Genomic DNA, 26,108 nt, shown 5'->3' on the forward strand with positions numbered 1-26,108 from the left:
TCAAGGATGCCTATTACTCCATCCCTCACCCTCACTTTGGGAAGTCCAACCCCTCAGCTGTGCTGCTCCCCCCTGCATACAGGCAGCGAATGAAGAACATGCCCTACAGTGAGGGCCACGCAGAGCCCGTCAGGGGAGGCAGAGACTGTTTGGAGTCAGTAGACTGGGCGATGTTCAAGGACTCGCCAATGGACCTGAATAAATACCCCACAGGCGTTACCGATTTCATAGGAAAATGTGCGGAGGGGTGTGGTCCCTATGAAAACCATTTGAGTGTTTCCCAACCAGAAGCCTTGGATGAACCAGGAGGTCCGCATTCCTCTGAGGACCAGAGGGCAGACATTCTGGACAGTCCGGAGACGCAGAGGCATACAAGAAGTCCAGGTATGATCTTGACAAGGCCATGGGTGGCACAGTGGCGCAGCGGGTAGAGCTGCTGCCTTACAGCGCCAGAAACCCGGATCCCGGGTTCAATCCTGACCACGTGCGCTGTCTGTACCGAGTTTGTACGTTCTCCCCGTGACCTGCGTGGGTTTTCTCCGAGACCTTCGGTTTCCTCCCACACTCCAAAGACGTGCAGGTTTGTAGGTTAATTGGTTTGGTGTAAATGGAAATTGTCCTTAGTGTGTGTAGGGTTGGGCTAATGTGTGGGAATCGCTGGTCGGTGCGGTCTCGCAGGGCCGAAGGGCCTGTTTCCGCATTGTATTTTTAAAGTAAACTAAACTAAACTAAACTAAAAGGCCATCAAAAGAGCTAAAGGGGATTTTCGCTCCAGTGTAAGATTAGGTGGATGTTTGGCAGCTGTGGCTCGGCTTGAATGCCATCACTTCCCACAAGGGGGCAGCTCACGCGACAGCGAAGCACAACTCCCAGGTGACCCCAATGCGTTCTACGCATGCCTTGATAGGGTGAACAAGTTGCAAAATAATCCCCATGTAAATACCAGGAACAAACGTTAATGGACTCAACAAACCCAGCAAGCACAAAAATACTTTCAATTCCACTGCGCATTTTAAGTCACAGACAGAGAATCTAAGTATAAGAAAATAACTGCAGATGCTGGTACAAATCAAAGGTATTTATTCACAAAATGCTGGAGTAACTCAGCAGGTCAGGCAGCATCTCAGGAGAGAAGGAATGGGTGACGTTTCGGGTCGAGACCCTTCTTCAGATGGAAGAAGGGCCTCGACCCGAAACGTCACCCATTCCTTCTCTCCTGAGATGCTGCCTGACCTGCTGAGTTACTCCAGCATTTTGTGAGAATCTAAGTAGATGCTGCAAGGAGCATTCTCTACGGAGAAAGAATTGAACTCCTTTGCTGGCAAAGGATGTGTTTGAGTGGAACATGGTCATAGAAACAAGGAACTGCAGATACAGGTTAACAAAATAAAGAACACAAAGCACTGGAGTAACCCAGGCAGCATCGCTAGAGAACATGGATGGATGATGTTTCCATCTTTGTACACTGGGGGGAGGGGGGTGCTAAATGAAAGGGGAGACAGGACAACGTGCGGCAGGTTATATGTGAACAGAGATGGGGGGGTGGGATTTCATAGGCAGATGGCTGGACAACGACTAGAGATCAAAAAATGATTGAATACAACAGGATTGAATAGTTGATTGTAAAGTCAGAGGAAGGAATAAAAGGTGGAGAGGGAGGGTGAGAGGAGAAATAGAGTTGAATCTAGGTGGGGCGCAGGAACGGGGAAGGGGAGAACGGAGGCGTGGGGGGGGGGAAAGGGCAGGGAGACGGGGTTGTAGCTAAAGGTTACCTACATTTGGTGAATTCAATGTTCATACTGTTGGATTGTAAGCTACAGCCCCCATTAACCCCATCCTGTTTCCCGTGTCTCACCTATTTCTCCCTCCCCACTCCTTTCCTCTAGCTTCACAATTCACAACTCGTCAATCCTTTTGTTTCACACCTTTTTTTAAAAGTCTGGCCTTTATTTAACAATCGGCCTATCAAACCAACCCCTAGCCTATGTTCACTTATTACCTGCCACACTTTGCCCCCGACCCCCTCCCCCCACCTTCTAGTTTTCATTCCCTCCCCCACAATCAGTGTGAAGAAGGGTCACGACCCTTTCAATGGAGTTTAGAAGGATGAGAGGGGATCTTATAGAAAAGTATAAAATTATAAAAGGACTGGACAAGCTAGATGCAGGTAAAAGGTTCCCAATGTTGGTGGAGTCCAGAACCAGGGGCCACACAGTCTTAGAATAAAGGGGAGGCCATTTAAAACTGAGGTGAGAAAAAACTTGATCACCCAGAGAGTTGTGAATTTGTGGAATTCTCTGCCACAGAGGGCAGTGGAGGTCAATTCACTGAATTAATTTAAAAGAGGGTTAGATAGAGCTCTAGAGGCTAGCGGAATCAAGGGATATGGGGAGAAGGCAGGCACTGGTTACTGATTGTGGATGATCAGCCATGATCACAATGAATGGCGGTGCTGGCTCGAAGGGCCAAATGGCCTCCTCCTGCACCTATTTTCAATGTTTCTATGTTTCTATGACTCGAAACATCACCTACCACGTTCTCCAGGAATGCTGCCTGACCCGTTGAGTTACTTCAGCACTTTATGTCCTTTATTTATGTTAATCTGTTGTTCTCCATATCGTATGCACTCATGTCCTTTTGTACAAGGAGGCATCACGTACCATAGAAAGAATGAACATTTCCGAATGAACTAAAAGGTAAATATTCAAAGGGAGAAAAAGATCATTTAATTTAGTTCACTTTATTATTGTCACGTGCACTGAGGTACAATGAAAAGCTTTTAATTGCATGCTATCCAGTCAAAGAAAAGACTATGCAAGAATATAAGCTAGTCATCCAACCTTTTCTTCTGAACTTGAAATGACTAGTCTTAGAAGAAGAACAGTCTTATGATGAGCAATTGAAAGGAAAAAGAAACAAAATAAAATTTGACTTGAGTCAATTTCTGTGCAAGTTCAACCCTGTGGATCTATGCAGTGGCCTGATAAAAAGATACAGTTAGCCACTTTCAAACCCAAGACTTCCTGCCTGGAGCACTGTGGGATATTAAGCAATACTCTTACAGAAGATGAATAAGAAGGTGAAAGCAATGAAAATCTCTGGAAAAACTGGGAAGGGCAAAAAATTATTCAGACGTTGTCTATAATGTCTTTTTTTTTCTATAATTATTTTTTTAGTTTAGTTTCTTGTCACGTGTACCGAGGTACAGTGAAAAGCTTTTTTGTCATGTGCCAAGCAGACAGTCGAAAGACAATATGTGATTACCATCGAGCCATCCGCAGTTTACAGATGCAGAAAAAGGGAATCATGTTTTGTGTAAGGTAAGGTCCAGAAAAGTCTGATTAAAGATAGTCCTCGGGTCTCCAATGAGGTAGATGGAAGGTCAGGAATGCTCTCGAGTTTTATTAACATGATTGAAGAAGATGCAGAAGGAATCTGGGTGAACATTTGGAATTTCGGTTTATCCACAATACTCGGAGGCTTCTCCAGAAGTAGTATCAATGATTATTAAGAATTTATTAGATCATAGTTTGTAGCATCATTCAATAAAATAATATTGCAAATCCTTTTCTGATTTGATTGTGGCATCAACATGGACAGAACAGTTTGGCCCTAAAACTTCAAGAAGGTTTAAACTGTTCTGTATATTAGTGGAAATAGGTGCATGAAGAAAATAAAATTTGTATTTTGGACTTAATTTTTTGACAATGTCGATAAACTCACTCCTGGGAATCATTGCCCCCAATACACAGTAGCCCATGTACCCATTCATTATTTTTATCAGCTGCTTATTCAGCACTAATTAAGGAGGAATGTATAATTCTACTGGTTAATTTTCCTTTTGGGTATTCACAATGGCGGGAGTTGGCAGAATTCCAGTCCTAAGGAAAAACTAGAGCTCTAATATAACTGAGAAGACTTCAGCATGTGGGTTGCCTGTAAGCTTCAATATTATGGAATAGCACTGACTGATAAGAAAAACTGAATATTGACTTCTCTAACTTCAAGTAACCCTTGCTTTCCCTCTCTCTCCATCCCGGCCTCCTTCCCAGTTTACCGATCAGTCCCTGATTACATTTCATCTCTGTTTGCTTTGTTGTCACCTTCTCCAAGCTAACAATGATCTATTCTACATTTTCCCTGAAATGCACCCCCTTTGATGTCTCATGCTCACACCTTACACTTCCTTATCTCTGTATCTCCCCTTCCCTTGACTCTCAGTCTCAAGAAGGGTCTCGGCCCGAAACGTCACCCATTGCTTCTCTCCAGCGATGCTGCCTGTCCCGTTGAGTTACTCCAGCATTTTGTGTCTACCATCGTTGGGTTTACAAAGTTTAGTGCAAGGTCTGAAGTCATCAAAGATTTTGGTAGCAACTTCATCTTTGAGATTGTGTATACCAATTAACAAGTGGATGTGTTACAAGCTCACATGTGAGCAAGGTTATGATTTAAACATAATTTCCACTATTGCACCAGGATGCGATGCATGTCTAAAGATTATACGCTATATTAATTAATTTTATTCATCATTAAAATAACTTATTGAGGCAGAAATATGATAATAAGTTCAACAGAAGGAACTAAATAAACAAGATATTAAACCAAACATGGAAAAATTCTAATCACTTTCTGGTGTGAAAGCCATTACTTTTGCCATTTTGTACAATTTCATAAGTGCATAAGTCATGGGAGCAGATTTAGGCTATTCAGCCCATCGGGTCTAGCCCACTATTCAATCATGGCTGATCTATCTTTCCCTCTCAACCCCATTCTCTTACCTGCTCCCCATAACCCTTGACAAGCTTGCAAATCAATAACATCCTCCTTAAAAACATCCAATGACATGGCCTCCACAGCTGTTTGTGGCAATGAATTCCACAGATGCACCACCATCTGACTAAAGTGTACAGGGCGTGCAGCGTAGGTTTACTAGGTTAATTCCCGGAATGGCAGGACTATCATATGTTGAAAGACTGGAGCGACTAGGCTTGTATACACTGGAATTTAGAAGGATGAGAGGAGATCTTATCGAAACGTATAAGATTATTAAGGGGTTGGACACGTTAGAGGCAGGAAACATGTTCCCAATGTTGGGGGAGTCCAGAACAAGAGGCCACAGTTTAAGAATAAGGGGTAGGCCATTTAGAACGGAGATGAGGAAAAACTTTTTCAGTCAGAGAGCTGTGAATCTGTGGAATTATCTGCCTCACAAGACAGTGGAGGCCAATTCTCTGAATGCATTCAAGAGAGAGCTAGATAGAGCTCTTAAGGATAGCGGAGTCAGGGGGTATGGGGAGAAGGCAGGAACGGGGTACTGATTGAGAATGATCAGCCATGATCACATTGAATGGCGGTGCTGGCTCGAAGGGCCGAATGGCCTCCTCCTGCACCTATTGTCTATTGAAGGTCCCCACCTGGTTTAAGATGTCATCAATAATACCATTATTACCATCACCCAAGAAGAGTGAGGTGAAATACCGCAATGACAATCGACCTTCTGTAATTCATCCAACAACAGTGGTGTCATCGGCGAACTTGTAGATGTCCATGCTAGTATCTGCCTTTTGATAGCATGGGCTTCATTAGCAGTCTCACATGCAGCACCTTATCAATGGCCTTTTGAAAATCAAGGTGAGCATCATCTCCTTTGCCTATCCCGCTGCTTACGTCCTCAAAGAATTCCAACACATTCATCAGGCAAGATCTCTCCCTTCACAAAGCCACGCTGACTTTGGCCTCGTTCCGTTCCGTTCAGTTTAGTTTCTTGTCAAGTGTACCAAAGGTGCAGTGAAAAGCTGTTGTTGCGTGCTAACCAGTCAGCAGAAAGACAATACATGATTACCATCAATCCATTTACACTGCGTAGATACATGATAAGGGAATAACGTTTAGTGCAAGGTAAAGACAGCAAAGTCCGGTCAAGGATTGTCCGAGGGGCACCAAAGCACTGCTCTCTGGTTGTGGTAGGATGATTCAGTTGTCTGATAACAGCTTTTTACAGCTATATACAGATATTATACCATGTGCTTTGATTTGTTCAATTAATTTGTTTTTCTGAGATTGGCATTAATGGGAATATAGAGTTGAGGTTGCAATCAGATCAGTATTAATCTCATTAAATGATGGAGGAGATTTTTTTCCAGCTGGAGACTCAGGTTCGATCCTGACTACGGGTGCTGCACTGTAAGGAGTTTGTACGTTCTCCCCGTGACCTGCGTGGGTTTTCTCCGAGATCTTCAGTTTCCTCCCACACTCCAAAGACGTACAGGTATGTAGGTTAATTGGCTGGGTAAATGTAAAAATTGTCCCTAGTGGGTGTAGGATAGTGTTAATGTACGGGGATCGCTGGGCGGCACGGACTTGGAGGGCCGAAAAGGCCTGTTTCCGGCTGTATATATATGATGATGATATGATATGATATGAACAGTCACTTCCTGCTCCTACTTTACACATTCATATCTTTGTGTGCTGGTGTGGGTCAGATGATGGATGCATGCCAAACCTGTAGATTAGTGTAATGGTGTCACTCATGTTATGTGTCATGCTTTTGTAGTTACGCCCCTTTAGCTTATGAGTGACCACTGCTTGGGAGATTCGGGTTAGGGTAAGTGGAACGTGCAGGCGTGAGGTCGTGCTTGCTATGTAGTTAATAAAGTCTTTGGATCATTATCCAGGTGCAAGGCTTCTGTTGTTATACGGTCAGCACAACATGGTGTCAGAAGTGGGATCTGAAAGGGCAGGTGGTCCGCTTACAGACTGACAGAGGCCATGACCGTATCGGAGTAATTTCTGGAATTGCTTCAGAGCCACGCTCATATATCGTTAGTGCCGATGGCGGTACCTACCGACGTAACAGATGACACATCCTGCCTGTGAACGAGCCAGTTCCTCCTCAGTATTATCCAGATCGTACAAGTTCGCTTCCGTTTGCGCCTAGTGGCACTCACATGCTTTTGCCAGCACAAAATGGCGTCCATTTGCAGGCCGGTTGTGAAGTATCCAGACTATGTTGAACTTTCCTCCAATTTGTCACCGATTGTTATACATGACGTGCTTAGTTTATGGGTCTGTATCATTGTTGATTCTTTAAGAGGGGGGGTGTAGATTAGTGTAATGGTGTCACTCATGTTATGTGTCATGCTTTTGTAGTTACGCCCCTTTAGCTTTTGAGTGACCACTGCTTGGGAGATTCGGGTTAGGGTAAGTGGAACGTGCAGGCGTGAGGTCGTGCTTGCTATGTAGTTAATAAGGTCTTTGGATTATTATTCAGGTGTAAGGCTTCTGTTATTATATGGTCAGCACAACAAAACCGTAGACTAAAGGCTGGTAATATAAATTTGACTGAAGGTATCACAAAATGCTGGAGCAACTCAGCGGGCCAGGCAGCATTTCAGGAGAGAAGGAATGGGTGACGTTTCGGGTCCAGACCCTTCCTCAGACTGACTGAAATATTTTGAATGGAAGCACGTCCTACGAACTGAAATTTATTGCCTCAGGCATTGTCCAATGGAAAACGGAGGTGAACAATTCTGTCACTGTCAAATCTCCAGAACCTCATCCAGGTCAAATGATAGGGCCCTTGGGCCTGTTATTGAGAAGACTAATTCCTATCGTCAAAATGTCATTTGAAGATCAATAGACAATAGACAATAGGTGCAGGAGGAGGCCATTCGGCCCTTCGAGCCAGCACCGCCATTCAATGTGATCATGGCTGATCCTTCTCAATCAGTACCCCATTCCAGCCTTCTCCCCATACCCCCTGACTCCGCTATCCTTAAGAGCTCTATCTAGCTCTCTCTTGAATGTATTCAGAGAATTGGCCTCCACTGCCTTCTGAGGCAGAGAATTCCACAGATTCACAACTCTCTGACTGAAAAAGTTTTTCCTCATCTCAGTTCTAAATGGCCTACCCCTTATTCTTAAACTGTGGCCCTTGGTTCTGGACTCCCCCAACATTGGGAACATGTTTCCTGCCTCTAACGTGTCCAACCCCTTAATAATCTTATACATTTCGATAAGATCCCTTCTCATCCTTCTAAATTCCAGTGTATACAAGCCTACAAGAACGATTCATTGAATTCTGAATGGCAATTTTCTCCACCGAATGTTTGATTCTTTGCACTTTGTGGGTATTGGCCAAGGGCATTAGATTGCCCTGTGCGAAGCTGGTAGTGGATTACTTTGCTTGTGTTGCTGGAGGGGGGAAACGCCCACGTTAAGGCTCACTGCCAAAAGCCATAACTGAATATAAAGCTTTGATCTTATTCTGGGAGGAATAGAGACACTGTCAGGACGTAGGTGGTTCCCCTTTTAGTCCTTCCTTGCATCTAACCACGTGATCAAGGATGGAAGGAACTCTCAATTAAGCAGAACAAGATGGGCTGGTTCCCTTTGGGATGCTCCAACCTGCCGAGAGTTATTGCTAATGCTCTTAAAAGCAAGCAGTAACCAGCTCCTGTATCTCTTACTGGTCATGCATCAGTTCACAAACAAAGGGTTCCTGTAAATAATGTTGTAATGCCCTGACACAACAGGACATCATGGCACATTTCACGCCACATCCGACGGGCACATCTGTTTAATTAATGATTTCGTGTTTTCAGCTTTCTCTATAGTCGGATTATGGCAGTATTAATTTCATTTTTTTAGTTTAGATTTAGAGATACAGCGAGGAAACAGACCCTTCGGCCCACCGAGTCCGCGCCGCCCAGCGATCCCCGCACATTAACACTATCCTACACACACTAGGGACAATTTTTACATTTACCCAGTCAATTAACCTACATACCTGTACGTCTTTGGAGTGTCGGAGGAAACCGAAGATCTCGGAGAAAACCCACGCAGGTCACGGGGAGAACGTACAAACTCCGTACAGACGGCGACCGTAGTCAGGATCGAACCTGAGTCTCCGGCGCTGCATTCGCTGTAAGGAAGCAACTCTACCGCTGAGCCACCGTGCCACCATGCCACCATGACGGAATGATCTGTAAAGGTTTCTTAAAATGATCGGGATGAAAAGAATCATTAAAATGAATGGTAGACACAAAATGCTGGAGTAACTCAGCGGGTCAGGCAGCATCTCGGGAGAGAAGGAATGGGTGACGTTTCTGGTCGAGACCCTTCTTCAGACTGATGTCAGGGGAGGGAGCGGGACAAAGATAGGATGTCCTCGGAGACAGGAAGAATGGTGGCAGAACTGGGAAGGGGGAGGGGATTGAGAGGGAAAGCAGGGACTACCTGAAGTTAGAGAAGTCAATGTTCATACTGCTGGGGTGTAAGCTGCCCAAGTGAAATATGAGGTGCTGTTACTCCAATTTGCGCTGGGCCTCACTCTGACAATGGAGGAGGCCCAGGACAGAAAGTTTCCTACCATTAAAATGAATGATTTAGTTACTTAAATCCATCTAGTGATTTGACTTCCACTGCCCTCTGTGGCAGAGAATTCCACAAATTCACAACTCTCTGGGTGAAAAAGTTTCTTCTCACCTCAGTTTTAAATGTGATCTTGTGCGAAAATGAGGTCAAATGGCTTCTTAACCGTGTTATTATAAGCACAGGATATGTGGCACTGTGCAATGTGGTGGGAACACTATTTGCACACAAGGCCCACTCACACGATATTCTAGCTGTGGAGGAATCTGGAGCATTCAGAGGAAACCCATCATAGACTGAACATCCACACTCCACACAGACAGTAACTGAGGCCAGGATTTAACCCCATAGCTAAGGCCAGGATGCCTGATAGAAGATGCATCACCCTGTGACACTTGGCATACAGTCAGTTCCCATCTACAGAGGTGAGAGGTATACAACATAGAAACAAGCCATTGCCCACTGACTTTGGGATGACTATCAACTACACTAATCTTACATTAATAACATTTTTCCTTCTTCTCATGTTCTCCTCATTTGCCCCCAAATTCTACCACTCACCTAAACTAAACCAAAATAAATGCACACTGCATTCTATCATCCCTTCAAACCATCTACTCAGAGTTCTTTATAATTGATTCTTTGATTCTTGGATTTTTATGTAACTTTATTTACATGATTATATTTTGTCCTTCTGAGTTTCTTGGATTTTAATTAAATGTAACATTGTCTGAAGAAGGGTCTCGACCTGAAACGTCACCCATTCCTTCTCACAAGGAACAGTAGAATTAAGGCATTTCGGCCCATCAAGTCTACACCGTCATTCAATCGTGGCACATCTATGTCTCCTTCCCAATCCCATTCTCCTGCCTTTTCCCCTCTCCCCACCACAATTAGTCTGAAGGAGGGTCCGATCCAAAACATTACCTATCCATGTTCTGCAGAGATGCTGCCTGACCCGTTGAGTTACTGCTGCACTTTGTGTCTTTCTTTGGTAAACCAGCATCTGCAGTTCCTTGTTAATCCAACTTGCAGGAATTGCTGGGATGGTGAGCAATACAAAGTGCTGGAGTAACAGGTCAGGCAGGATTTCTGGAGGAAATTGGATAGCTATGTTTTTGGTGGAACATCTTCGTTAAGACTGATTGGAGTCGGGTGGAAGGAAGCTTGAAAAGTGCTGGTGGTGGTGGGGGGGGGGGGGGGCAGACAAAGCCTGGCGAGGGACAAACGGATTAAAAAGTGGTGAATTGTGAAGCCAGAAGAAGGAATAGAGGGAGGGGAGAAATAGGTGCAAGTCCAGGTAAGCATAGCGAAGAGAAGTTGGGGATGTGTGTTTGGTAGTTGTCTAACATTGGAGAATTCAACGTTCATAGTTGTCTAACAATGGAGAATTCAACGTTCATACCGTTGGGTTGTAGGCTACCCAAGCAGAATACAGAGATGGTACCTGTTCCTCTGAAGTATCAGTTTCCTTCACAGAAAGATATGTCGCACCGTGCAATGGTGTTACTCCAGCAATTGCTTCTATCATTGCTTCCTCGCAACTTGGATGTTTGATCAGGAAGAGTAAAATGTTAATAAATATTGTTAAATTAATATCTAGCAACATCCAGTTACCTATTATAGACAATAGGCAATAGACAATAGGTGCAGGAGGAGGCCATTCGGCCCTTCCAGCCAGCACCGCCATTCAATGTGATCATGGCTGATCATTCTCAATCAGTACCCCGTTCCTGCCTTATCCCCATACCCCCTGACTCCGCTATCCTTAAGAGCTCTATCTAGCTCTCTCTTGAATGCATTCAGAGAATTCAATAGTCAATAGTCGTTTATTTGTTACATACACATAAATGTGTAGTAAAATGAAACATTACCCGCAGTTAAACAATAAGACCCCCATTGCCTTCTGAGGCAGAGAATTCCACAGATTCACAACTCTCTGACTGAAAAAGTTTTTCCTCATCTCAGTTCTAAATGGCCTACCCCTTATTCTTAAACTGTGGCCCCTGGTTCTGGACTCCCCCAACATTGGGAACATGTTTCCTGCCTCTAACGTGTCCAACCCCTTAATAATTATACGTTTCGATAAGATCTCCTCTCGTCCTTCTAAATTCCAGTGTATACAAGCCTAGCCGCTCCAGTCTTTCAACATATGACAGTCCCGCCATTCCGGGAATTATTCTCTGTATCGTTTTTCTCTTAACCTTTTTTTTAGCTTAATACGGCTGAAAGTTACTGAAACAGAAAATCTGTTAAATACTAATTATTTTCTTGACAAAAATTCCACTGAACAACAATTTATAAAACGAATCACTGCGGTGTCAGACTCGCGAGAAAAATGAAAGCATAATGTATTTGATTTAAAATTAAAAGAATTCTGCTGTGGGCAGATTATCATTTTCTTCTTGAAATAATGTAGTTGAAATGTTGCCTGAGTAGGCCTGTAATTCTATTTGCGGTGGTCTGACTGACATGTGTGGGCTTCAAATGCAATTTCAGCAGCCACATCGTGCTGTGTCTGTTTTTATAGCTGCCGTCTCTCCCTCTTTCAATTGTGCCTTCTTACCTTTGCAGCTCTGATCATAGAAACATAGAAAATAGGTGCAGGAGGAGGCCATTCGGCCCTTCGAGCCAGCACCGCCATTCATTGTGATCATGGCTGATCATCCACAATCAGTAACGCGTGCCTGCCTTCTCCCCATACCCCTTGATTCCGCTAGCCCCTTGAGCTCTATCTAACTCTCTTTTAAATTCATTCAGTGAATTGGCCTCCACTGCCCTCTGTGGCTGAGAATTCCACAAATTCACAACTCTCTGGCTGAAAAAGTTTTTTCTCATCTCAGTTTTAAAAGGCCTCCCCTTTATTCTTAGACTGTGGCCCCTGGTTCTGGACTCCCCCAACATTGGGAACATGTTTCCTGCATCTAGCTTATCCAGTCCTTTTATAATTGTATATGTTTCTATAAGATCCCCTCTCATCCTTCTAAATTCCAGTGAATACAAGCCCAGTCTTTCCAATCTTTCCTCACACGACAGTCCCGCCATCCCGGGGATTAACCTTGTGAACCGACGCTGCACTCCCTCAATAACAAGGATGTCCTTCCTCAAGTTAGGAGACCAAAACTGCACACAATACTCCAGATGTGGTGTCACCAGGACCCTGTACAACTGCAGAAGGTCCTCTTTACTCCTTTCCTCAAATCCTCTCGTTATGAAAGCCAACATGCCATTAGCTTTCTTCACTACCTGCTGTACCTTCATGTTTACTTTCAGTGACTGGTGAAGGACACCCAGGTCTCGTTGCACTTCCCTTTTACCTAATCTGACACCATTGATATAATAATCTGCCTCCTTGTTCTTGCCGCCAAAGTGGATAACCTCACATTTATCTATATTATACTGCATCTGCCATGCATCTGCCCACTCACTCAACCTGTCCAAGTCACCCTGCAACCTCCTAACATCCTCTGCGCAGTTCACACTGCCACCCAGCTTAGTGTCATCTGCAAATTTGCTAGTGTTAGTTTTAATTCCATCATCTAAATCATTAATATATATGGTAAACAGTTACGGCCCCAACACCAAGCCTTGCGGTACTCCACTCGCCACTGCCTACCATTCTGACAGGGACCCATTTATTCCTACTCTTTGCTTTCTGTCTGCCAACCAATTCTCTATCCATGTCCATACCCTACCCCCAATACCATGTGCTCTAATTTTTGTCACTAATCTCCTGTGTGGGACCTTATCAAAGGCTTTCTGAAAGTCTAGATACACTACATCCACTGGCTCCCCTTGATCCATTTTACTTGTTACATCCTCAGAAAATTCCAGAAGATTAGTCAAGCATGATTTCCCCTTCATAAATCCATGCTGACTTGGACCAATCCTTTTACCGCTATCCAAATGTACCATTATTACCTCTTTAATAATTGACTCCAGCATCTTTCCCACCACCGATGTCAGGCTAACTGGTCTGTAATTCCACGTTTCCTCTCTCGCTCCTTTCTTGAAAAGTGGGATAACATTAGCTGCCCTCCAATCCTCAGGAACTGATCCTGAATCTATAGAACTTTGGAAAATGATCACCAATGTGTCCACGATTTCTAGAGCCACCTCCTTGAGTACCCTGGGATGCAGACCATAAGGCCCTGGGGATTTATCAGCTTTCAGTCCCATCAGTCTACCTAATACTATTTCTCACCTAATGCAAATTTCTTACAGTTCCTCTCTCCCTAGATCCTCTGTCCTCTAGTACATCTGGGAGATTGTTTGTGTCTTCCTTGGAGAAGACAGAACTGAAGTACCTGCTCAACTTTCCTTGTTCCCCATAATAATTTCATCTGTTTCTGACTTCAAGGGACCCACATTTGTCTTTACTAATCTTTTTCTCTTAACATACCTAAAGAAGCTTTTACTATCCTTCTTTATATTCTTACCTTCGTACTTCATCTTACTCGAGCTTACCTTTGTACTTCATCTTTTCACCCCATATTGACCTATTTGTTACCTTCTGATGTCCTTTGAAAGTTTCCCAATCCTCTGGCTTCCCACTACTCTTTGCTGTGTTATACAACTTTTCTTATAGTTTTATACCGTCCCTAACTTCCCTTGTCAGCCACGGTTGCCTCCTACTCCCCTTAGAATCTTTCCTCCTCTTTGGAATTAAATGATCCTGCACCTTCTGAATTATGCCCAGATATTCCTGCCATTGCTGTTCCACTGTCATTCCTGCTAGGATCCCTTTCCAGTCGACCATGGCCAGCTCCTCTCTCATGCCTTCATAGTCCCCTTTGTTCAACTGCAACACTGACACTTCTGATTTAACCTTCTCCCTCTCAAATTGCAGAGGGATTATCATATTATGGTCACTACATCCTAGTGGTTCCTTTACCTTGAGTTCCCTTATTAAATCTGATTGATTAGACAACACTAAATCCAGAATTGCCTTCTCTCTGTTAGGCTCCAGTACAAGCTGCTCTAAGAATCCATCTCGGAGGCACTCTACAAACTCCCTTTCTTGGGGTCCAGAACCAACCTCATTTTCCCAGTCTCCCTGCATATTGAAATCTCCCATAACCACAATGGCATTACCTTTGTTACATGCCAATTTTTAACTTCTGCTGCAACTTGCACCCTACATCCGGGCTACTGTTTGAGATCCTGCAGATAACTCCCATTAGTGTCTTCTTATCTTTAAAATTCCTCAATTCTATCCACAGTGACTCTACATCATCAGTCCCTATGTCACCCCTCTCAAGGGACTGAATTTCAACCCTCACCAACAGAGCTACCCCACCTCCTCTGCCCACCTGCCTGACCTTTCTATAGGACGTATAACCCTGAATATTCAGTTCCTAATCCATACAATATCATATCTACCAATCTACCAATCTCTAACTGAGCCTCAAGCTCATCCACTTTACTTCTTATACTTCGCACATTCATATATAATACTTTTAATCCATTACTCACTTCACCTTTCACATTGATCCCTATTACCCCGGCCATGCTCTCCTATCCCTTCGTGGGCTTTCTGTCCCGTTAATCCTGGTGTCTTTCTTAACTTTTCCCTTATACTCTCTTTCCCTTTAACTCCATCCTTGTATTTCCAATTTGTGATAGGAGGAGAATTAGGACGTTCGGCCCATCAAGTCTACTCCATTCAATCATGGCTGATCTATCCCTCCCTCCTAACCCCATTCTCCTGCCTTCTCCCCATAACCTCTGACACTAATCAAGAACCTATCTATCTCCGCCTTAAATATATCCACTGACTTGGCCTCCACAGCCTTCTGTGGCAAGGAATTCCACAGATTCACCACCCTCTGACAAAATAAATTCCTCCTCATCTCCTTCCTGAAAGAAGGTCCATTCATTCTGAGGCTGTGACTCATCCAAGACTCTCCCACTAGTGGAAACATCCTCTCCACATCCACTCTATCCAAGAAGTGATCTGTACAGGCAGAATCTTAATTTTGCTTTGAACCTTATTTTAACCCTCCATCTTGCCTGCATTCATCTTCCAGTAAATGGTGATGTAACCTGATCTCCTGCTCAATTGCAAGCAAAGCAGCAGAAGGTGGATGTAATTCCCCTTGGGAAAACCTGCTTTAATTCAATCATTTGTTTAATGTCCTTAATGCGCTAGGAGTTTAGTTGTTCATTCCATTCTGGCAGCTGCATTGCTGTTTCAAGCAGAAATAATCTCAGGCATTTGGAAAAGATCTGCGACTTGGAGCCATAAATCTGCACTTGGCGATGCACAGCTACAACAAACATGGCCAGGATGGCCACTTGAAGCCACAGTAGGGTGTCACCAAAATAATCCGGGGATGCTACACCGAATGAAAATATTGAAACAGCTTCAAACACCTCAATAGACAATAGACAATAGACAATAGGTGCAGGAATAGGCCATTCGGCCCTTCGAGCCAGCACCGCCATTCAATGTGATCATGGCTGATCATTCTCAATCAGTACCCCATTCCTGCCTTCTCCCCATACCCACTGACTCCGTTATCCTTAAGAGCTCTATCTAGCTCTCTCTCTTGAATGCATTCAGAGACTTGGCCTCCACTGCCTTCTGAGGCAGTGAATTCCACAGATTTACAACTCTCTATGACTGAAAAAGTTTTTCCTCATCTCCGTTTTTAAATGGTCTACCCCTTATTCTTAAACTATGGCCCCTGGTTCTGGACTCCCCCAACATTGGGAACATGAGATGTACTCATGGTCAGGCTTTCAATTCGATGGTTGGATTGTTGGCTGTAGCTTAGTCCAAAGAGACACCTGGAATTCAATTAATGATTGAGGTGTGGGAATTGTGTACTGATGTCTGTACTATTGATGCAGAAAAATGAATTCATGCCACTGCAGCTTCTGGAGAATTTATTCCTCAAAGATGTGGAAAATCTGGAACTAAAAGTTAAACTAGAATCAGGGAGAGTCACCATTGAAACCGATGTTTGTTAACCTACATACTTCATTGAAAGAGATTGACTCTCGTTACTGCTAACCGTGACTTTGGATCCACTAATGCAAAGATTTACATGTACATATCACCTTTCACAATCTAAGGGCAATATAAAATATTCCATGTGTGGGAAGGAACTGCAGATGCTAGTTGGAGAGGCTAGATTGTTCCCGATGTTGGGGAAGTCCAGAACCAGGGGTCACAGCTTAAGGATAAGGGGGAAGTCTTTTAGGACCGAGATGAGAAAACATTTCTTCACACAGAGAGTGGTGAGTCTGTGGAATTCTCTGCCACAGAAGGTAGTTGAGGCCAGTTCATTGGCTATATTTAAGAGGAAGTTAGATGTGGCCCTTGTGGCTAAAGGGATCAGGGGGTATGGAGAGAAGGCAGGTACAGGTTACTCAGCTGGATGATCAGCCATGATCATATTGAATGGCGGTGCAGGCTCGAAGGGCCGAACGGCCTACTCCTGCACCTATTTTCTATGTTTCTATGTTTCTATGCTGGTTTAGACCGAAGATAGACACAAAATGCTGGTAACTTCAGAAGCATCTCGACCCGAAATGTCACCCATTCCTTTTACCCAGAGATGCTGCCAGTCCCGCTGAGTTACTCCAGCATTTTGTGTCTATCTTTAAAATACTCTATAACTAGTGAAGTCCTTTTGGAAGTATGATTACTTCTGTAGTGTAAAACTAAACAGATGATTTGGGCACAGCATGTTTTTTTTGCAAAGGCAATGTGTTTTTGCTCCTAACGTTAGATGAATGAGTAAATATATCAACCAGGGCTTTGGGAATGATAGCCTTGCATTATTTTAAAATCTTTCCACTTTATAGGGATGAAGTGGATCTTGGCGATAATAAATGTGCAGCCAACAGAAAAAAAACTCTGCGCCAGTTTTGTTGGAATGCAGAGTATTCAACAGCAAAAGTTGTCAACATTATAAATCTGATTCTGTGCCGTGGGAATCTGCCAGGATTATTATAGAATTAGCTGCTTTTTCCAACTGAACAACATTGAAAGCACTTCATCAATATTTCATTGACCTTAATCCACTAAAAGGGCCAATACTTACTTGCATTTTTCATTATGTCAGACCAAGGATTCTTAATTCTGTTGTATTTAAATTTTGTGCAGTGTTGCTCCATTCAATTATCAAGCCAATGATTCCAATTTTAAAACATTCTCTTCCGTGTGTTACAGATGAAGGATTCGTTGCAATATTGTGGAAGAGGAATGGGAAATTTAACCCTCAACCAGGCACAGAGGTAGAGTTGCTGCCTTACTACTGGTACTGTCTGTACGGAGTTTGTACGTTCTCCCCGTGACCTGCGTGGGTTTTCTCCGAGATCTTCAGTTTCTTCCCACGTTCCAAAGACATACAGGTTTTTAGATTAATTGGCTTGGTATAAGTGTAAATTGTCCCTAGTGTGTGTAGGATAGTGTTAATGTGCAGGTATCACAAAATGCTGGAGTAACTCAGCAGGTCAGGCAGCATCTCAGGAGAGAAGGAATGGGTGACGTTTCGGGTCGAGACCATTCTTCAGACTGATGTCAGGAGGGCGGGACAAAGGAAGGATATAGGTGGAGACAGGAAAACAGTGGGAGAACTGGGAAGGGGGAGGGGAAGAGAGGGACAGAGGAACTATCTAAAGTTGGAGAAGTCAATGTTCATGCCGCTGGGCTGCAAGCTGCCCAAGCGAAATATGAGTTGCTGTTCCTCCAATTTCCGGTGAGCCTCACTATGGCACTGGAGGAGGCCCATGACAGAAAGGTCAGACTGGGAGTGGGAGGGGGAGTTGAAGTGCTCAGCCGGGAGATCAGGTTGGTTAAGGTAGACTGAGCGAAGGTGTTGAACAAATCGATTGCCGAGCCTGCGTTTGGTTTCGCCGATGTAAATAAGTTGACATCTGGAGCAGTGGATGCAATAGATGAGGTTGGAGGAGGTGCAGATGAACCTCTGTCTCATCTGGAAAGACTGTTTGGGTCCTTGGATGGAGTTGAGGGGGGAGGTAAAGGGACAGGAGTTGCATCTCGTGCGGTTGCAGGGGAAAGTGCCCAGGGATGGGGTGGTTTGGGTAGGAAGGGACGAGTGGTCCAGGAAGTTACGGAGGGAACGGTCTCTGCGGAACGCAGAAAGGGGAGGGGATGGGAAGATGTAGCCAGTGGTGGGGTCCCGTGGTAGGTGACGGAAATGTTGGCAGATGATTTGTTGGATACGCAGGCTGGTGGGGTGGAAGGTGAGAACGAGGGGGATTCTGTCTTTGTTGCGAGTGGGGGGAGGGGGAGCAAGAGCAGAGCTGCGGGATGTAGAAGAGGCCCTAGTGAGAGCCTCATCTATAATGGAGGAGGGGAAGCCCTGTTTCCTGAAGAACGAGGACATGTCTGAAGAAGGCTGTCAACCTGAAATGCCACCTATCCATGTTCCCCAGAGATACTGCCTGACCTGCTGAGTTACTCCAGCACTTGGTGCTCTTTCAAGCAGTTCTCACTTAGCTACAAAATACCTTGTAACAAACAAAATGGGACATTAAAGATACTGCATAATGCAAGTCTTTGTTTACTCTATTTTGGTATGTTTGTGCTCTGAATAAAGGGGGAAGGTTCCTTTGATCAGCTCATTTCTGAAGAACTGTTGTTGAAAGATCTGATGGTATTTTATAAATGACTGGAACATACCTATTCATTTCAAGGCATTTTAATATTGTCACTCATGGAAAGACTTTGAAACTGAAAAATATAACTTGTCCAGTATGATTGTTTGCTCTTAAAACAAGGGCTAAATGTCATTGACATAACATTTGAAAAAATGCTGGAAATACTCAACAGCTCAGGCTTCATCTGTGGAGACTGAAAGATTTATTTAGTCCAAGCTGAGAAATGCTGGAAAAGCTGGAGGGAGACAGTCAGAAGAAGGGTCTCGGCCCGAGACGTCACCCTCTTTCTACCCAGAGATACTGCCTGTCCAACTGAGTTACTCCACCATTTTGTGTCTGTCTATAGAAAACAAGCATGTTTAATTGGCAGTGAAGGGTGAAGAGCAATTCTCTGCCATGCAACACCGCGGTCTCCCAACTCGGGCCCGAGCCACCGGCATTGACCACGCTGCCAACAACGTGGTGGGACATGGAACATTGAGGTCGGAGTCCCTGGGGGCCAAGGGGGATGTGCCGCATCACAGAGAACAAAGGGGACCCGCATGGGGGGGGGGGCCACCAGAACAAAGGGGGAAGAAAGAATTTCACTATACCTTCACGGTACATGTGACAATAAAACATCCATCCGTCCGTCCGTCCGTCCGTCCATCCATCCATCTATTTTGTCCTGATATAAGATGATCAATCAGACATATTAATCCTCACATTTTGTCTGACTTGTTGAGTGATTGTATCATTTTCTGCCTGTATTTCAGATTTCCACCATCTGCAGTCCTGTGCTATGTTCTCACATTCCTTCGATGTGAGGTCCCTCATTGCAGAGAGTGTTAAATACCCTGAATAGACTGGTGATCAGAAAGTCAATGGTTTTGCGCCAATAATCTCGATGATCTGCTTTCTAGGACCACCTGTGGATGTGGAGAGGATGTTTGCACTAGTGCGGGTGACAAGGGTCACGGGGAGGAGGCAGGAGAATGGGGTTAGGAGGGATAGATAGATCAGCCATGATTGAATGGCGGAGGAGACTTGATGGGTCGGATGACCTAATTCCCCTATCACCTATGACCTCACGACCTTATGACCATTCATAAGGTGCTTTGGGGCACTAAAACTTTCACTGAGAAGGATGGTTGTCTAGGTCTCTCTACAGAGAGTGGTGAAGACGGCACAGCACATCACTGGCAACTGTCTCCCGGCCATTCAGGACATTTTCTACCGGCGGTGCCTGTGGAAGGCACACAGCATCATCAAGGACCACAGCCACCCAGCACACAGGCTGTTCTCCTTGTTACTGTCAGGCAGACGACACAGGAGTATGGCTGCACGTACCACCAGACTTAAGAACAGTTTCTACCATCAGGCCATCAAGCTTCTGAACTCAAACACATTTAACATCATATATGTTGACTATTTTAATATTGTCTTTTTACCTATTTTTAATATTGTCTTTTTACCTTACTAATGTCATTTTTGTAATCTTATTTATCCTTGGAATATTACTGCTGAGGTGACCCGTTGTCTTGTCAAATACATTTCATTGTATCGTTGACCCTGTGCCAACCTACATATGACAAATAAAAAAATATTATTATTATAAATTTATTATTATTATAAAGATGGAATTGCCTTTTGAGCAAAATATATGCTGGTGTGTCAGTAATCAATTTGCCCTTCTATAAAATGTTTATTGTACAATTTTCTGTGGCTCATAAAAATATACATTGCTCTGAATGTAAAAGTGCTTTATTATAATTCAATAGAAACTCCTATGATATGCTGTAGTAATAAGCCATCTGCCGTCACGGACTAACATCTGCAGTTACACATGCCTGTCTTGGCATTAAATACACTGAAAGACTGATGCCATCTGGCTCATTTCAACCTACATGTTCAAATTTCTGTGTTTATATCAAAGCTTCGTCCTGTTCTTCAGCCTAATTGAAAGCAACAATTGAACACCTACTATCTTGTTAAACAAATAGTCTAGAACTTTTGTTGTGTAAATCTGAATTAATTACAGGAGAAACAATTGCCTCTGAATACTTGAAAGAAATTCAGATGAGATGTAATCATGTTTTGTGATGCATTTTAGACAAATTGCATTAGTGAACATCAAGTTTTGACAGGTAACAGAGCATCTGGTTTCAACAACAGTGAGCTGGAAAGTAGACTAATAACCCAATAAGTATTTAAATCCAATCACATATTCGAACAGAATTAACTGGAGATTTCAATGTAATATACAATGAACGACAAGATTTATGAAAATGATAGCCATCAAGACATTTAATATACCTTGCATTCAATTATTATTGAATACTTAAATGTTCATATAACATATGCCACATTGTAATCTGGAAAGCTGCAAAAACACTTCAGAACATCTTTGATATTATCATTTAGCATTGAATAATTTGGAGACATTTTTCATGTGAAAATTTATTAAATTCAACACTCTGCAGTCTTCCGTTTTTTTGTTAAGATTGAGGATTCAGTGCACCTGAAGAAATAACTCAAAAGAATATGTTAGAAGTTATGTTTTAAAGAGAATTTTAAAAAAAAGTTCTGAAAAGAATAAAATTGGAAAAGCAGGCAAAAGTGCATGGTGAATGGCCAAAATAATAAAGTTCTTCTTCAGCCAAAAGGGTTTAAACTCGCAAAAGTGGACTTCCAGGTAAAAATAAAGACAATTAAGATATAGTTTCATATCACATCAAGGGAGCATGAAATTTTCTGAAGGGATTGGATTAATGAGCCATGCCCTACAATACCCTGAGTATACTGTGCAGTCTCCAATAATCAAACATTTGATAAAAATCTAGCCAAGGTTTCAACAATGCAATGATTGCCGGTTCAGCCAGAAAAATGACAAACACAATTCAGCATTAATTGTAGTACTTAATTATATAGTAGGCAAAACCTTAGTCAGCTAACATGTCAAAAAACCTTCTGCAAATGTGGATCAAAGTTGGTGATTTTGTGGTTTTGGTTGTAGCATATTAACACAAAAATCTGGAAATGTGAATAAATGAAATGGGAATGAATCTGGAGCCTTGGCAATGTGTTGCTGGATGAAACTTGCTTTACAGCTGTCTCTTTGATAAGGTGTGTAGTAAGGAAAATAGAAACATCGAAAATAAGTGCAGGAGTTAGCCATTCGGCCCCTCGGGCCAGAACCGCCATTCAATATGATCATGGCTGATCATTCAAAATCAGTACCCTGTTCCTGCTGTCTCTCCATATCCCTTGATTCCATTAACCCTAAGAGCTACATCTAACTCTCTCTTGAAAACATCCAGTGAATTGACCTCCACTGCCTTTTGTGGCAGAGAATTCCACAGATTCACAAATTCTGGGTGAAAAGGTTTTTCTTTATCTCAATCCTAAATGGCCTACCCCTTATTCTTAAATTGTGACCCCTTGTTCTGGACTCCCCCAACATCGGGAACGTTTTTACTGAATCTAGCCAGTCCTTAAGAACTGTATATGTTTCCACACGATTTTCTCTCATCCTTCTAAATTCCAGTGAATATAAGCCCAGTTGATCCATTCTTTCATCATATGACAGTCCCAACATCCCAGGAATTAACCTGGTGAATCTACACTGCACTCCAATAGCAAGAATGTCCTTCCACAAATTAGGCCAGAACTGCACACAATACTCCAGGTGTGTGTAGTCTCACCAGGGCCCTGAACAACTGCAGTAGAACCTCCTTGCTCCTATACTCAAATCCTCTTGTTATGAAGGCTAACTTGCCATTAGCTTTCTTCACTGCCTGCTGTACCTGCACGCTTACTTTGAATGACTGATGTACAAGGACACCCAGGTCTCGTTTCACCTCCCCTTTTCCTAATCTGACACCATTCAGATAATAATCTGCCTTCTTGTTCTTGCCTACATTGTGGCTGGAAATGTGTAACAGGTTTGTTACTGAATAAAATATTCCCAGAAGAATAGAACAAGTAAATCCCAAAATTTGTATTCATTGCAAGGATAGTTGTCACAGCTTGTTGCTTAGGAATTTCATGGAAAATAAGATGTCCTCGCAAAACATACATTTCCTTGGAGGTAACTAAATTTATACTGATTTTATCAATGATTTTTTTAAACGAACGTGATCCAACTACACAAAATGTTAAGCCCATTTCTTTTTAGGTGTTATTGCCATTGGATATGCAAGAGAAAACAGATTATACTTTTGTATTTCTATCTTCTTTGTTCAATTTAGATACGACTATAAACCACAGCTGAAATCTTACATAAATACATAGATACAAAAAATTAGGTGCAGGAGTAGGCCATTTGGCCCTTCGAGCAATTCAATATGATCAAGGCTGATCATCCACATTCAGTACCCCGTTCCTGCCTTCTCCCCATACCCCCTGACTCCGCTGGCCCTAAGAGCTCTATCCAACTCTCTTTTGAATGCATCCAGTGAATTGGCCTCCACTGCCTTCTGAGGCAGAGAATTCCACAAATTCACAACTCTCTGGGTGAAAACATTTTTCCTCATCTCAGTCCTAAATGGCCGACCCCTTATTCTTAAACTGTGGCCCCTGGTTCTGGACTCCCCCAACACCTGGAACATGATTCCGGCATCTAGCGGGTCCAATCCCTTAATTATTTTATACAAATGAGAAAATAAAGGAGATGACAATAATTGAGTTTAAAAAAAAGAAACTCCTGGAGGAATAGCCAGGCAGAATCCATGGAGGGAAATGGACGCATGACATTTGACGGGGGTCGGAACTGACATCTTACTACCATTACCTATTTTACATGATTCCATTGATGTCAGTGGTTTCCACAGAAGCATGCGATTGCATTCAAAGCTAGTTGTTAAAATGCACTTTAAAAAAAATTCTTTACTCATTTATGTAACGAGCATGTAGTGTGTTATTTACGTCCCATATCTAGTGGCCCTTGAGAAAATGAAGATGGGCCACTTACTTGATCCATCAGAGGGCTTCAAGAGAAAATACTCTACCACTGATTTAGTGTAGGTAATTCTAGTATTTCGATTAAGTGACAATGCGAGGTTGGTGACATATTGATGGGAAGCAATGGATGGTGTTGCTTTCACATGGCCGCTGTCCTAGGTAGCAGCGTTCAAAGAGCTTGTGGCAGCGCTGTGCAGCACCTATAGGCCGTTTGTCTTTATGTTTTTTTGTCTTCATTGTAAGTGTTGGATGTGATGTAGTGTTTTTTGTGGTTGTGCGCTATGTGTGTTGTGGGGGGGGGAGCTATAAAAATTGTCTCTTCCGAACGGAGACCCGACCTTTGTTTTCTGGGTGGTGTCTCCGTTCCCGCTGCGGCCTACCATCGGCCAAACACCTGGAGCTGGCGGCCTCCAGCTGGGACCACCTGGGGCTCTGGTTCACAGAACCCGCGGACCGGACTGTACTCACCACCTGCTGTCTTCGGAGGCTGTTGTGGCGCTGCGTGTGTGGCTGCGACTCGCCTTCGGAGGCTTCGGCCGCGGGCCCTGTGGACGTCTGAAGCTCGCAGGCCCTGCCCTGGGTGGGGGTTGACCTCGGGAGCTCCGGCAGCGGCAGCGTCTTCGCCCGCCCCAAATCGCGATGCTTGGGTCGGCCCGCGGCGGACCTTTCACGATCAGGCGCGGCCTGAAATAGGCCGCGGGATTTTCCACCACCCGGCGGGGGCTTCAATATCGGGAGCCCTGACCGCCCCGACGTGGCAATTTCGACTGCCTGAAGACGGCTGGGAAGTGAAAGACATTCTGGCCTTCCATCACAGTGAGGAGGTGACTGGAGGAGACTCACTGTGATGGATGTTTTTTGTTTTAAGTTGGTTTTTGCGATTGTGTGTTTTATTGCTTTCTTTTTTATTGCCTCTCATTGTTGTCCTTGGGTAACGTATGTTCATCCAAAATAAGGTTTTTGGATGGCAATAAAGGCCATTCTATTCTATTCTATTCTATTTAGATTTTAGATTTAGATTTAGAGATACAGCGCGGAAACAGGCCCTTCGGCCCACCGAGTCCGCGCCGCCCAGCGATCACCGCACATTAACACTATCCTACACACACTAGGGACAATTTTTACATTTTACCCAGTCGATTAACCTACAAACCTGTACGTCTTTGGAGTGTAGGAGGAAACCGAAGATCTCGGAGAAAACCCACGCAGGTCATGGGGAGAGCGTACAAACTCCGTTCAGACAGCGCCCGTAGTCAGGATCGAACCTGAGTCTCAGGCGCTGCATTCGCTGTAAGGCAGCATCTCTACCGCTGCGCCACCGTGCCGTTCTATTCTATTCTACCTTCACTGCCTTCACCGTTCTATTCTATTGCAGATAGTAGACTACAGCCACAATGTTCTGGTAGTAGTGAGGTGGAGAGTTTACAGGTGGAGGTGTGTCATTCACTATCGAAAACCAAGCTCAATGGTTATGGCCGCAGTTATTATCTTAACTGACCATGCTGAGATTCTGCCTCAATGGTAAATTCCAAGATGTTGACAATGGAAATTGATAGAGCTCTTAAGGATAGAGCTCTTAAGGATAGCGGAGTCAAGGGGTATGGGGAGAAGGCAGGAACAGGGTACTGATTGAGAATGATCAGCCATGATCACATTGAATGGTGGTTCTGGCTCGAAGGGCCGAATGGCCTACTCCTGCACCTATTGTCTATTGTCTATTGAAATGTCAGTATTAGTATTACCGTTCAAAGTCAAAGGACTTCATTTGGAGAGTTTTCCTTGATGCTAATCTTTAAGTAGACACAAAATGCTGGAGTAACTCAGCGGGTCAGGCAGCATCTCTGGAGAGAAGGAATGGGTGACATTTCGGGTGAAGACCCTTCTTCCCGAAACGTCACCCATTCCTTCTCTCCAGAGATGCTGCCTGACCCGTTGAGTTACTCCAGCATTCTGTGTCTACCTTCAATTTAACCAGCATCTGCAGTTTTTTGTCCTACTCATAATCTTTAATATTGCATTCAGTCAAACAAACACAGCTTTGGTGAAGAAATCAATATTTCCTTGATGGTGAAATTCACTCACGAGTTCTTGTTTGGACAAAGGTAGAAGTGATGAGCTCTGGAAAAATGAACTTGACAAAACCTAAAATGGGCACCAGT

The sequence above is a fragment of the Rhinoraja longicauda genome, chromosome 4 (genome assembly GCF_053455715.1).
Source record: "Rhinoraja longicauda isolate Sanriku21f chromosome 4, sRhiLon1.1, whole genome shotgun sequence".
NCBI classification, from domain to species: Eukaryota; Metazoa; Chordata; class Chondrichthyes; order Rajiformes; family Arhynchobatidae; genus Rhinoraja; species Rhinoraja longicauda.